This window comes from Anolis carolinensis, chromosome 3, assembly GCF_035594765.1.
Source record: "Anolis carolinensis isolate JA03-04 chromosome 3, rAnoCar3.1.pri, whole genome shotgun sequence".
Classification (NCBI taxonomy): Eukaryota; Metazoa; Chordata; class Lepidosauria; order Squamata; family Dactyloidae; genus Anolis; species Anolis carolinensis.
Genome location: NC_085843.1, coordinates 137688579 through 137702596, shown reverse-complemented (window position 1 = coordinate 137702596; position 14018 = coordinate 137688579). Strand labels below are relative to the sequence as shown.

At 38.9% G+C, this 14018-nt stretch overlaps 1 protein-coding gene across 3 annotated transcripts in view; it reads right to left on the bottom strand.

Moving 5' to 3' along the window:
• gpc6 (glypican 6) overlaps positions 1-14018 on the bottom strand; it is a 954464-nt gene that overhangs the window by 309086 nt on the left and 631360 nt on the right. The window lies entirely within an intron of this gene.

Sequence of the window (14018 nt, the reverse complement as noted above, 5' to 3'; positions counted from 1 at the left end):
GCAATGGTTGGTTTGTTTTAAATAGGAAAGTTCTGGTTGTGTCCTCTGAACTATATTGAGAAGGGGAGGTTAGCTTGCATTTTTACATACATTTCAGTGTACCCAAACTTAAACTTTAGGCAGACTTAAGAGGAGAAGGGTGAACTATTCCAAAGCGAGTGTTTGTATGGCTTCACTGATAGTGCCAAGCTGTTGGCAATAATTAAAGTAGACATTTTTGGAAACACAAATTACATGGAAAAAATTACAATTTTCACATAATTAAAATGGAATGTTGCCTTCAAAACAACTTTCCAAAGGTGATCCCAATAGATTTAACAGTTTTGTGATGGATGTAGTCTTGTGTCTTTGCAGGCACAGACAAAAAAAGACATAGTCGAATCTTAACAGAATTGCTTTGGAACAAAGTCTTTTTGACTTAATTATGTTTAGGATTGTAGCCAGAGTATAATTTCATTATCTCAATGCAATGACTAGTGCTGTTTGCTTTTATGTATTCTTGAAAATTTAGCATACTGAGGTGGGGGGGAGCAGTTTTATGAAGCCAGAAGAATAACAGGAAAGAGGGTTTGGTGGCTGAGGGAAGAGGACATATTTCCTTCTGCAGTTGCGTACCCTCCAATAAATGAAAATCACAGCATATCTTGCCAAGCTATATCAGCATTGCTATGATGGCAACATTTATTAAGAACAGCCTGAAGCAGTTTTCTTTCACCTGAGCCTACAGAGAAGGCCAAACATTTTGTCACCTCCTCTCCACCCACTTTATTAATGGAGTGGAAACTACTTTTCCACTTTGAAATCCATTTACAGCAATTGAAGTACGCCAAAGACAAAGGAAGAATGTGGGAGGTGGAGAGATGAAACTGGGATACTTTAAAGACATCTGAAAATGTGGGATGACAGATTATTAACTGGGATTGTTCCTGCCAAATTGGGCAGGTGAAAGATATGCAGCTGCTTTGTTAAATCTTCCACATTCATGAGCAGCTGAGTGATCTGCAATCATTCAAGTCTTGGAGTATTATCTACATTTATACATGACTTTATTGTACAAAGAAGCAGTTGCACAATCACAGATAGTGGCAACATGTCGGGGTGAGCATCCTCACTATCACACTTCTTGGCATTGAAGCAACTGCACCAATGTGCTGATTGATGGTACTACAGTTGCACTTCTGCTTAGCTTAGTTACTCCATCTTATTCAGTTTCACTGTGCTGTAATATTTTTAAATAATATTTTTGTAAGCAATCTCAGATTCCAATTAAGGTTAGTATAAAAATGACAACTTCAAATCAATGAATTACTACTTAGGAGAGTGGGGAAAGACAGCGAAAGAGGAGGAGAATCCCACCCCCTAACTTCAGTGCTGTCACAGAAATGAAATCAGCAAGTGATGGGAACATGGCACAATCTGAGGCTATTGATGGGTTTTTCCATCAATTGCAGAAGAGTGATTTGTTGTGGTGAGGTATTGTGCAATGAGAAATATAAAAAGGTGATAATCCTGCTTCAATGTTGGTTTGTCAACTTCATGTGATAAAATCCATATTTACAGCAGTTTGTTCCCAGTTTAAATGCCCTCTGTCTGTCATATGGGATTTTGGATATTTTTTTTTGGTTTGTTTTTGACTTAGAACTGACTGCTGTAGTTCTGGGAAATGAACTGGGAAATGAAATCTACAGAGTGAGAGCTTTAAGAATCTCATCAAAGAAGTCATTGGATTTCATCAGGCAGAGTCATGGTACTGCATTGTCCATATGTGCCAAAATGATACTGTGAACAACTCCTTCCTCCTTCCACAATGTATATAAAACAACTTGATATTATAATATGGCATTATCCCAGTGTGGAAAAATATGATGATCTAACCTTAACACTGAGTGAATGGAATTTGGATATGGTACTTATTACAATTATTTCATTAAGCTCCCCCCCCCTCAACCCACACATATTCTCCTGCTTCCCCCTTACGCATGACAAAATTGTTTTCCTACCTGGGAAAATGAGAACTTGGAGAAAATGGCTTTTTGAGACATGACCTGTAATCAGATTTGAGGAACTGTAGGCTAAGATAATAATTTTTGGCAATTTTGGTGAAAAGTAACCTTAAAGTTATACCCCCTTTTTTACCCTTCAGCTGGAGCAGTGAGAGCCTGAAGGCAATTTACTTTACTTATTCCTGGTGGCCATAAGTAGTTTGGAAAACATGCCATCTTTCTCCCCCGCCTTTATTTACCTCCTTGCAAAATCTTTTCATGCAGTGGAGCTATTTAAAGAACAGTCTTCCGTACTCTACCCTAAACTACAAAAAAGGAGATTCCACCTGGATATTAGGAAGAACTTCCTCACCGTGAGAGCTGTTTGGCAGTGGAACTCTCTACCCCGGAGTGTAGAGGCTCCTTCTTTGGAAGCTTTTAAGCAGAAGCTGGATGCCCATCTGTTGGGGGTGCTTTGAATGTGATTTCCTGCATCTTGGCAGGGGATTGGACTGGATGGACCATGAAGTCTCTTCCAATTCTATGATTCTATGATTCTATGTGGTGGATACAAATTGATAACAGTATTGCATGGACACGTACATGTACCACAACACTGTGTAAATCTGGCATGGTGATTTAACAAGAAAATTGGAAAGTGTCTTTTTATACCAGGATGTCTTTCAGATATATTTTTGAAAACACTTAGGAAAGCCATGCCTATAAAGGAGTTTGCTTCCCCAAAAAGATTTCACAGCCATGGAGTTGAAGGGGACTTATATTTTTTATAGAGATTTAATTAAATCAAATTTCTATTTTAGGTACCAAGTTTCAAGTCTAAAACAACCCTGAAAATGACTCTTAATTGTAATTTAGTGGTTACAAAAAAAAATACCACAATACCTGTTAGAAACACTTGAAAACTGTATCAATATACTCTGACAGAAATCAGGCTCCATCGATAAACTTCAGCGGATACTCAAGAGTGCAAGTCCAGTCAGTCTTTCTTGCTCCATTGTGCTTCTTTTGTATGTTTTCAAAGGTTTAAAAGTTGAAAACAACCTTTCATTTGTAGCTGTTGACACTGTCAATGTTGCAGAAATCTGAAGAAGTTTCTATACATTCAGAAAAAAACCTGTCTGTCACAGACAAGATATGCTTCCAGTGCATTTGATGGTTTTTCTGCAAGTGTAATCTTTTCCATTTTCTACACCAAAAGTCAAACTTTTCCATCAGTGTGTCAGTAAACATTCATTGTAAAATTCTGTTGGATTTTAAATGGTCACAATGAATAGGAAGGAACATTTGCAGTTCCTGAACTACTTCCCTGTGCTTTGTAAACCTTTCTTGAAGCTGACTGCAGAAAAAGTCCACAAATGGGATGTACACATTTAGCCTATAATATTCCATTGGTGTTGGGACGTTCACTGGATGTTGCTTTTACAAGCCTGCCTTGAACTGATGTGAGGAATCCTAACTTCTCCATCACTGATCTTGCTGTGTCAAGGATCTGAAATTCTTTCACAGATTCTTATACATATATTTTCACTTTAAATTGGAATATCTAAAAACCAAGATCTATGACCACACATATTATTTCTAAAACTACATAAAATATCTTTCATTTGGTAAATAATTATTCAAAAATACTTGATAGTTTAGGAGAAATTAAAGTATAAAACTTCAAAGCAAGCACAAATTATCATAATTGTTATATACCTGGAAACATAAAATGTATTTAAACTTAAAGTTTTTCTTATGGAATTTAACCCGAGGAGTCTGATTCTAATGTTGGTTTCAGTGGATTATGTCATCTTCATGTTCAAAATGTTGATTAAACATCTGAAATATCAAACTTGGTCGCTTCCACTATGTCGACTATTGCTGCTATTGCAATATAAATTGGCAGAAAGGTAGGTTATGATCGTGTGAGTAAACTATCAAAATTTGGTTGAGATAGTGCTTGTAGTCCGGGCGTGCCTGCAATGCAGGAATGAACAGCTAAAGCATCTTTGAAATTGGATATTTAACCTCTATTTAAAAGTCATAAGTGAAGGACAGTCCATCACTGTAGGAATTCATCTTTTCCACCCTCAAACAGTTTTACCAATAGACACTCTTTCTAACATTTTGTTGGAATCCTCCACTTCCTATTTGAATTCATTATTTCAGGTCATCTGGAAGAGCAGAGAACAAATTTTCTCCATTGCCTCCCATAGCCCTTTAGATATTTAAGATGATTATCTTATAATTTCTCAATTTAGTTAATGTATGTAGAGCTGCATTTCATCCTTTGGTCTAAAAAAACACTGACAAACTCAGTTGGAAACCTGCTCTAAAACCAACTTTTGGAGTATTTACTTGATGGCAAATACCTGCCCAGAACAGAATAATAACATTACCAGTAGTTATACCAGATGGCTCTAGAGTTCCATTACACTCTAGGATTTTGTAATGGATAAATGTTATGTCCTTGAAAACAGGTAACCTTTTTTTTAAAAAAAAATGATTTGAAGTAATATAGGTGACTAATCATTCTGTTCTTTATCTGGATTTATTTAGTTTAAATTTGGTTTAAACTTTATGGAGGAAGAATAAGATAATTTTAAACTAAAGAAGTAGGAGACTTATTACACTGTCATCTTTTTTGCATTTCCCAAGATACTGCAGAATTTAGAACATAAATCAGATTAGAACATAAATGGAATAATTGAAGAGAGAATTACTAAAATAACCTGAAATAATTCATGAGGTTTTGGCTTAATGCACGATTCATTTGCATTAAATTCTTAAACTCTATCAGGCTCAAATAGCACAAAGCATAGCTCTCAAATGTTAAATTTTTGATGGTGGTCCTGAATTTATTTTGGGCCCCATCTGACTGTTAGTCTCAACTAGCATACAGCTATGGTTACATCTTTAACATTTATGTAAATTCTACTGATTCAATGGGTTCACTCTAGTTAGGTGTAACCATTAGATTTGACTCCTTGTTTCTAATTCCAGTACATATAAAACTTTATTCTACTCCTTGCCTCCCAAGTCCTGTATGAGCAGGAAGAAGGATTACAAGGTGTGCTCTGCCAATATCTGCCCTTGGCCGGGTTAGCACAATGGTATAGCACACTGCTTGCTATAGAAGATCCTGCTGACTAGAAGTTTGGCAATTCAAGCCCAGGTCGAGGTGAGCTCCCGCCATTAGCCTAGCTTCTGCTTACCTAGCAGTTCGAAAACAGCGATACAAGTAGACGAATAGGCAGGGAGGTATAAGGCACCCTGAAAAACATGCCGGCAAAAATCTGACCAGGAAAGGTGTCCATGGATGACGTGGCTCTTCAACATGGAAAATGAAACAACAGCACCGCCCCATGGCTGAGTCGAGCACAGCTGGATGCCAGAGATGAAAAGAGGGAAGCCTTGCCTCTGTTTATGCATTGTCTGTCTTTGTCAATTGTATAACAGCATTGAATGTTTGCCATATATGTCCCTGTAATCCACTCTGTGCCCCTTCAGGTAGATAGAGCAGTATATATATATATATATATATATATATATATATTCGTGTCAGGAGCAATCGGAATTGCTTCTGGAGTGAGAGAATTGGCCGTCTGCAAGAACGTTGCCCAGGGGACGCCCAGATGTTTTGATGTTTTACCATCCTTGTGGGAGGCTTGTCTCATGTCCCCGCATGGAGCTGGAGCTGATAGAGGGAGTTCATCCGTGCTCTCCCCGGGTGGGATTCGAACCTGGCAGCCTTCAGGTCAGCACACCAACCTTTAAATCACAATGCTTTTATCCCCTAGGCCACCGGAGGCTCCAGTGGATTATAAATAAAGGATTATTATTATTATTATTATTGGATTTCTTGAATTTTATTCTCTCATGAAAAAGGGTTCCAGATCACATGTGTCAAACACAAAACCCATGGGCCGAATCTGGCCCGCTGTGTCATTTTATCTGGCCCCCTAGGCTTTCAATGCCAGGACAACATAATTACATTTAAACAGTCTTACAATTACAACTGGCCCCTTGAAGGCCACCATAAGGCTGATGTGGCTTCAGTAAAATTTTGTTTTATACCCCAGTCCTAGATGTGTTGAATTGCGGTCAGCTCTCCACATTCACTGGTATATGAGCATAACCCCTCTGCAAAAGTGGGAAAAACAAACACACTATTCTTTTATCTGAAAGAAAAGCTTTTTAGGAATCACTCAGTCCTCCAACATTACTCTATGGGCAACATGCACAAAAACTTGACCATAGACTCACAGACAGGTGTGTGTTTCTGGCTAAAAATATGGACACGTATTGTTCAATGTTTCTGACTACTAGTCCCATCAAAAATCTATAATGAGTCTAAATAAGGCATCAGTGTTCATTAGAGATGGAATAAATAAATACATTTCTAAATAAATTTCTTAAAAGGCCCTTTCCATACAATGTGTTCAAAGTGCTAGGCAAGGGAGAAGAAGAAGAAAAGCCTTCTGTTTTCTCTGCAACTTATTTTATTTTTCAATGTGGAAGATGTGTAATTCAAATTCATAGACTGGTGTCATATCTAAGAAAAAGCTTTAAGAGGGGCACAAAAGGGAAGAGATACTGCTAATGCAAAAGAGATATATGGTACATTTTCCCCTCTCTGACGGGATCTGGTGGCACTCGTTTCAAAGCAACGTACAGTTCAAATAGATATACACAGCTCACATTGCAGCAAGGAATTGGGAGTAAGAATAGCTTCTCCTCCTTTCAAAACTGAGGGGTTAACAAACCTTCTGAATCTGTTACCTTTCATTCATCATGTCTAAATTATTCTATTGCCCTGAGTACATACAGGTTTTTTTTATTTAAAAAATCCTGGCCATTCTAATTTATTCAGGGTTGTCACCTGGATTGGAGACAGATGAACTTTGCAAGATCATATATTAGTTATTTTGGTAGGAGGTGCACCTTTTTAAAAAGCAAACTGGAGGACTGATTTTCCCATCAGAGCAATGCGCATCTCAAGAAATGGATTTCTCATCTCTCAGGACTATTGGCTTTTATGCTTTCTTTCTCACCCACCCTTCTCAGCTCAAAGTTAGAATTCAAGAACAGAGTTGCTGAATTTTGTTATTTGAGAATGGTAATTTGAAAGGGCAATTTTCGTGACTGAGACTGAGAGCTTATTGGTAGTGCACAGGAACACTCAGAATGCCTGCATTTTAAACAGGCAGGAAGTTAAAAACGCAAGCTACAAAAGAGAAATAAATGTAATGAAGGTCCTGCAATGAGCAAGTGCTTCTAAAATGATGGACTAGACTCTCAGATGGGTCATGAGGTTGCCAATCATAGCAACCGGCACAGTGTATGGGCTGCAGATAGGTGAATTCCCTGTGATGATTGTATGGGATAACTAGGTGAAACATGGAAAAATACAAGCCCCAAAACAGAACAGAGATCACTTTTTTCCGCTTTGATAGAAAACAAGGGACCTACTGCTATATTGAATTTTATTTTCTATTTGAAAATGAACACAAGCTTTGCTGAGCATGTGGCCTGGTGTCACAGTATAATCTAAACTAGCACCCTTCATTGCTTTCTTTTAACTAGACGGAACCGAAATTGGAAAATCAGATTGTTATAGCCAATTGAATTAAATGATAGCATAAGCAAATGAGGCCAAGGACAATAAGGACAAGGGAGGGAAATTGATGAAGTAGCAGATAGGAAAAATAGAAAAACATCAACTCAACATGAATATTCACCATGATTTTTCTTTAGAAATCCATTAAATGACACAGAATGAGCTCATTTTCAACTAAATCTAGATAAATCCAGATATTTGAGAAAGCGGAATACAGACTGAGGACTAATGCTTTGCCTTTCACATAAGAAGTGTAGAAATCACCACTGCTTTGGTAGCTGCTTCTATTATTATGATTCATTTTTTAAAAGTTAATTTGGTGGTTTATCATTTATGTGCAAGTCTTGGCATAATTGTTATTGTGGGCCTTCAAGTCAATTCAAATTTATGGTGACCCTAATGTGATCATCAACCCTATCACAGGATTTTTCTTGGCAACATTTGTTAGAAGCAATTTGCCCAAGATCTTCCGGTGGGTTTCCATGGCTGAGTAGAGATTTGGACACTGGTCTCAAGCATCATAGTCCAATATGCAAACCACTAATCCATGCTGGCTCTTGGGTCATTAGTACACTGTGATCACTATACAATGCGGAGAACATGCAGCTGTACCTATCATTCTCATCTTCGGTTTTCTGGAGTGATATGAGTAAAGATTCTCCCTCTGAGAAGTCTTTGGAAAAATGAATCAAGTATATTTGTTGAATGGTAAAGTGACAACAAGGGTTGGGCCAGGAATCCCTTTAAGCTAGAGAAAAGAGAGTGAATTTGCCCATTTATCCCCCAGTAACATTAGCCATTTATTTCTCCTTACTAGATTTTGGAATGCTTCTATTTGCATATACATACATAATAAGATACCTTGGAGATGGGGTCCAAGTCTAATAATAATAATAATAATAATATTAATAATAATAATACCCTGTTTCCCCTAAAATAAGACATCCCCAGAAAATAAGATCTAGTAGAAGTTTTGCTGAATTGCTAAATATAAGTCCTCCCCCGAAAGTAAGACCTAGCAAAGTTTTTGTTTGGAAGCATGACCACCAAACAGAACACCAGAGCATGCAGGATCAGTACATGTACATACCATAAAGTGTTGTACATGAAAATAATGGTAGTAACAAGAAATTCTTGATAGGATTCACAGTTTGTCTGGTTATGCTGGTTTATGATGACAACTACTGTATATAATAAATGTTCATTTTTTTTGTTCAACAATAAATGAGAATTCTTCTTCATGGAAAAATAAGACATCCCCTGAAAATAAGACCTAGAGCATCTTTGCGAGCAAAAATTAATATAAGACACTGTCTTATTTTCGGGGAAACACGGTAATAATAATAATAATTTTTAAAAACCTGATGGACTCGCATTAAAGCATGAAGTCCAGATACTGAGCTTTCTAACAGGGCAACGGACACAAAAGAAGACCCCTTTAAAGAGCCTTAAAAACAGGGAAATAACTCGTGCAGCAGCCATTTCCCCTTCTCCAGAGCTCCTCTGACTTGTACCAATGATGTGCTTACAGAAGACAGTGTAGGAGGAAAATTGCTCCTGGCCACTCCTTTGGTTGGTATGTCATTGGTATAAGCCAGAAGAGCTCTGGCGTAGGGGAAATGGCTGCTGCGTGAGTTATTTCCCTGTTTTTAAGGCTTTTTAAAGGGGTTTTTGGGAGAGAGTGGGGGATGTCTTGGGTTTCTTGGGCTCTGGCAGCCCAACAATCCTGAGACAGCTGTGTGGATTGGGACCGGAAGTTGTGCAACGCATTCCCTGGGCCCAATCCACACAGCTCCCACAACTGGAAAGACATGGTTCTTTTGAAAGGCCTTCGTCTTTCCAGCTGACAAATTACCTCGGGACAAAGCAGGGTTTTCTGCTTTGTCCTAAAACCATTCATGTTTACTTGAGGCATTGTCTGGGTGCCCAACTTAAAGAAGCAGGAGGGTGCGTGTTTTAGGGCCTGTCTGGATGGGTCCTGAGTGTTCAGAAGGTGAGGAAGAAGAGGCTGGGAGAGATTCAGAGGGCCAGGAGAGAAATGTTTTGGAATCTCCAGGCAGTCCTGGCCAGAGGTACAGACTGAGGGAAATGAAGAAGACAAATGTTTGCCAAGGTCAAAGAGATTGGAGCGGAGACAACAGGGCCTGCAATTAAGGACTCACTTCTCCAAATGACTTAGAAATAAGGAAAACAGGTACATAAGAAATGACCTCATGGGAGGAATTATGGCTTTTTAAAACTGGTCCTTGTTGGTATAATCTTTGTGAGAGAAACACTGCTTTCAGGTACAGAGCTCTCGATGTCATGGGCCTTGGAATTCATGTAACCAAGTTTTCAAGTTGTCCCTGTGTTTTGGTCTTGTGAGACATAGTTTTGCCTGCCTTGGAGTTATGTACCCTGTTTTGGCATATCTCAGTGGAAATGTTTTAGAGACTTTCTCTAAAGGGATTTTTGTACGTTTGGCTTTTGTTGACATACCTTTTGATCTTTGATGCCTTTTTAATATTTGCTTGCTTTTCATATATCCAGCTTTTATTATACTCTGCTTTTAATGAACTCTTACATTGGATTTTCTGGACAGTGTGTGGTTTGTGGTGAAAAGAGGCTTCAGGGCATTAGTGCAACAGTGGGGAGGTTATTGTGAAAAGATCTTTAATATGGAGAGCTATCCATACTAATGTATTCTGTCATACATGAAAACCCAGCCAGTGTGCTAACATATGCTGGAATTGACTATTGCATTTACAGATCTGTAACCTAGGACCCTTTTACATGGACCACTAATGTGACCAATTAATCGGGGGGGGGGGAGCCCTATTGTCCAGCCATGCCTAACATGCTGGACTTCATAGTCATGAGACAGCATCTACGTTTTTCCTGGTTTTTTACCTGATGTCAAGCAGAGTGCCACTATGCTTGTGGTGGTGGTGGGGAAGTGGAGGAGAGCCCTGCCTCCCCCTCCTTCCTCCAGTTAGGAAGAGCATCGTGAGGAAGGTAGGTTCCATGCTGTACTTGGGGACTCCCATGACTCCCACAATCTTGCTGTCACTGTGAATAACTGGGGTCTGTTCTATTTGCTCAGGGTATAGCAGACTGGTATTTTGACCCCTGCAACTTTCCTTTGGCCAACTTCTGGTACAATGAGGAATTATAACAAAGATCCTAACAAAGAACATACCTCTAATCTTTGCCATGGTTGCTGCCTGATAAACCAAGATGGTGGGGTTGGATGGGAGCAGACAATGCTAATTATTTAAGTAAATTAATCAACTAGGATATTGACTATATTCTTTATACCATAGCTCATATTTCTCCAATCTAGTCTTTTGATTGTGTCTGCTACTTCAGAATGTTACTTTTTTCTTGTGTTTCTGAAAGCTGATCTTATAGATTAGCTGTTTTTGTGTCTGGGAATTTGTGGGCACTAAAGAGCTCTTTCAGAGATTATTTTTCATCTCCTAATATTTCTTCTGACAGATGATGCCAACTGTAACTATTTGGCAAGCATAGCAGACATTTGGCATCTCATTACCATGTAGCAACAGCCATCTAGTGGAAAAGCCATTAGCTAAAACCGGCCTATTTTTCTTGCTACTATCTCTGCCTGCAGTAGGTTCTGTATCAGGAAGAAGCTATGAATAGTTTCTATGAAAATATATCCTACTTCTTAGTGATGATCAGGATGAACTGAGTCTAGCCAGCTCAATTCTGAATGAGCGTGGGCAAAACCATTGCTGTTACTACATCCTCATCCTCATCAATAATCATCCAATTTTATTTTCTGATCAGATTCAGAATTATCTAAATCTGAGGCATAGTATGAAAAAAATGTCTTGTTTTGACTAAAACTCCCAGTGACCATGCTAGCTGCAGGTTACTTCATAGAATCATAGAATGAAAGGCCATCCACTCACACACTATTCTGCTATGCAGTAATACACATTCAAAACACTCCTGAGAAATTCAGCTTCTATTAAAAAACCAGAGAAGAGGACTTTATTCCAAGGCAGCGTATTCCATTGTTAAACATCTCTTACCATCAATAAGTTCTTCTTAAGTTATAGGTGAATTTATTTTTGATGTAATTCAATTATTGCTACTCGAGACCTACGACCTTATCACATTGGCTGCCAGATTTGCCATGGATCATGGTGAATCCTCTGACAGAAGTAGTTGTATGTAGTGGGACAGGAGCCAGTGGGCTCTGTGGGACAAATAGAGAGGAACTGGCGTATGCCACCGATTTTAAATCCATCTGATGAGGTCATTAATTAAAACCTTCTTTCCATGGACATTGCCATCTTTTCCCATGGACATATGAAAATTAATGGGGGTTGCTAGACATCTCAGATGTCACAAAACCTTCACTAAAATAATTTTCTGGGGAAAGCTATTACAGTTAAACTAATGACAATAGGTTTACAGTGTTGATATCTTGGCTGTACTATGCTTTGCAGCAATTGAGCAGCTGTCATTTATTGGCACAACTAGCTGACTTGAATTATTTTGAATGCAGTTTATCTGAGGGGAAGGAATACCATATTATACCCTAAAATAGGCTGAGGATTTGTAAGAAGTGCTGTGATGAGAAAAAGTGAAAGAGGTAAGATTCCCACAGGCTAGTAGGCAGGGAGAAATGTGGTGGTCAGGCAATTGAAAGGAATGTGGTAAAAGAGTTGGTGGTTATGAAACTTGAGGGAAAGGGCAGAGACAAGGAAATCAGAGGAGAGGTGACTAACAAGAGGCATGCTTTCTGCAACCAGCCTACTTGCCCATATAGTACCCCCACCTTAAGGGTCAGATTCAGAATCAGTTAATTTGCCCTCCTCAATTTAGAAGATTTCTGCCACCTCAAACAGACACCATAATGACTGCCGTGAAGAGCCTCACCAGATGTATGCAGAATATGCACAACTAGGTGAGCTGTGGGTGAAGCTCAATTGCCTATCTTTTTTTCTGAGAGAGCTATGCTCTTACAAAAAGAAGAGCAATTTCACAAAAGATTTGCTCTAAGGATTCTTTCTTAGAGTAAGACACCATGGCATTGCTAGCCTACAATGATTCCCAGGATATGCCTCCTATCCTCTCAAGGATAGGCAAGTGAAGAAATATCAGGGTGAGAGCACTGCCAAGGGTGAGAAGAAATGACTTGTGATTGCGGTGAAAAGGCACATGTTGAGGTCATAGGCAGATGGGGTATGTTGTCCAGCCACACACATTCACTATAACCAGTGCTTTCAGAGGCCCCTTCTATACTGCCCTGTATCCCAGGATCTGAAATCAAATTATCTGCTTTGAAATGGATTATATGATTCTACACTGCCAGATAATGAGATAAGAACATAATCTGGGATCAAATCCTGGGATATAGGGCAGTGTAGAAGGGGCCAGAGTTCTTAATGTCAACAGGGACCATATACAATGTGGGTTGGTGCTACCCAAGACAGGAGTGATTAAGGAACCAATAAGAAGTCATTAGCCTGCATCCCCAGATGGTTGGGGAAACAATGTGTGGGCAGAAGTAACTCTGCCATTGGTATATCTCCCTCTGCCTTGTACAACTCGTATTGCTGCTCCAATTTCCCTTTTATTTCTATTTTATATGCAAGACAAGTCTACAAAAACAATTAACACATCTCTAGCAGTCAATTGCTATGGTTCTCAATCAATGGCACTTATTAGTTTGCTAGGAGAGGGCACAATGGGCAAAAAACAGACCTTGGGACCCCTTGGCATGAACCATGAAGCTCCCAGATGCCCTTCAAAGCTTTGAGACCCTTGAATTGTTAGTCAACAATTGGTAAGACAGTGGATTAAGGACTAGCCGTGATGGAGGTGGGAGAACCAACACATTTATTCTGAGAGTTAACACCTATATCTGTGTTCTCTCACACATGATCCTAAATTGAAAGGGGGCGGGGATGGATCTGAAAACCTCATCAGGGTTAATACTGTTAGCACATCTTATTTCCCCTTAGCAGTGTCACTACTTTTATATCAAGGAATCAGATTCTAAATTCACCTCTGCCAATTTCTGGGTTGCCGACAAAAGCATTATTGGAACTCTGGGTGAAACAAGAACCAACTAGAATATGGCAGAACTGCAGATTCTCAAATTCCAAGATCAGACATGTACCACCTCATTTACAGTAACTGCCTAAATTTAGATAAATCCACACTGCATGTGCCTTAATACATTATCTATCCAGAAACTCTAAATGGAAAGTCTATACCTAAATGGTATGTTTGCCCAGCATATTATTTCCTTTTGATGACACGATTTGGACTACAGGATGAAAATACCTTATTTTCTTTGAAAGGTTAATCTGAAACATCTTCTTTTACTTATCACGTATTTAACCCACACTTTGTACAAGGACCTCAAATCATATACATCGAGTTGTCTCAATTTG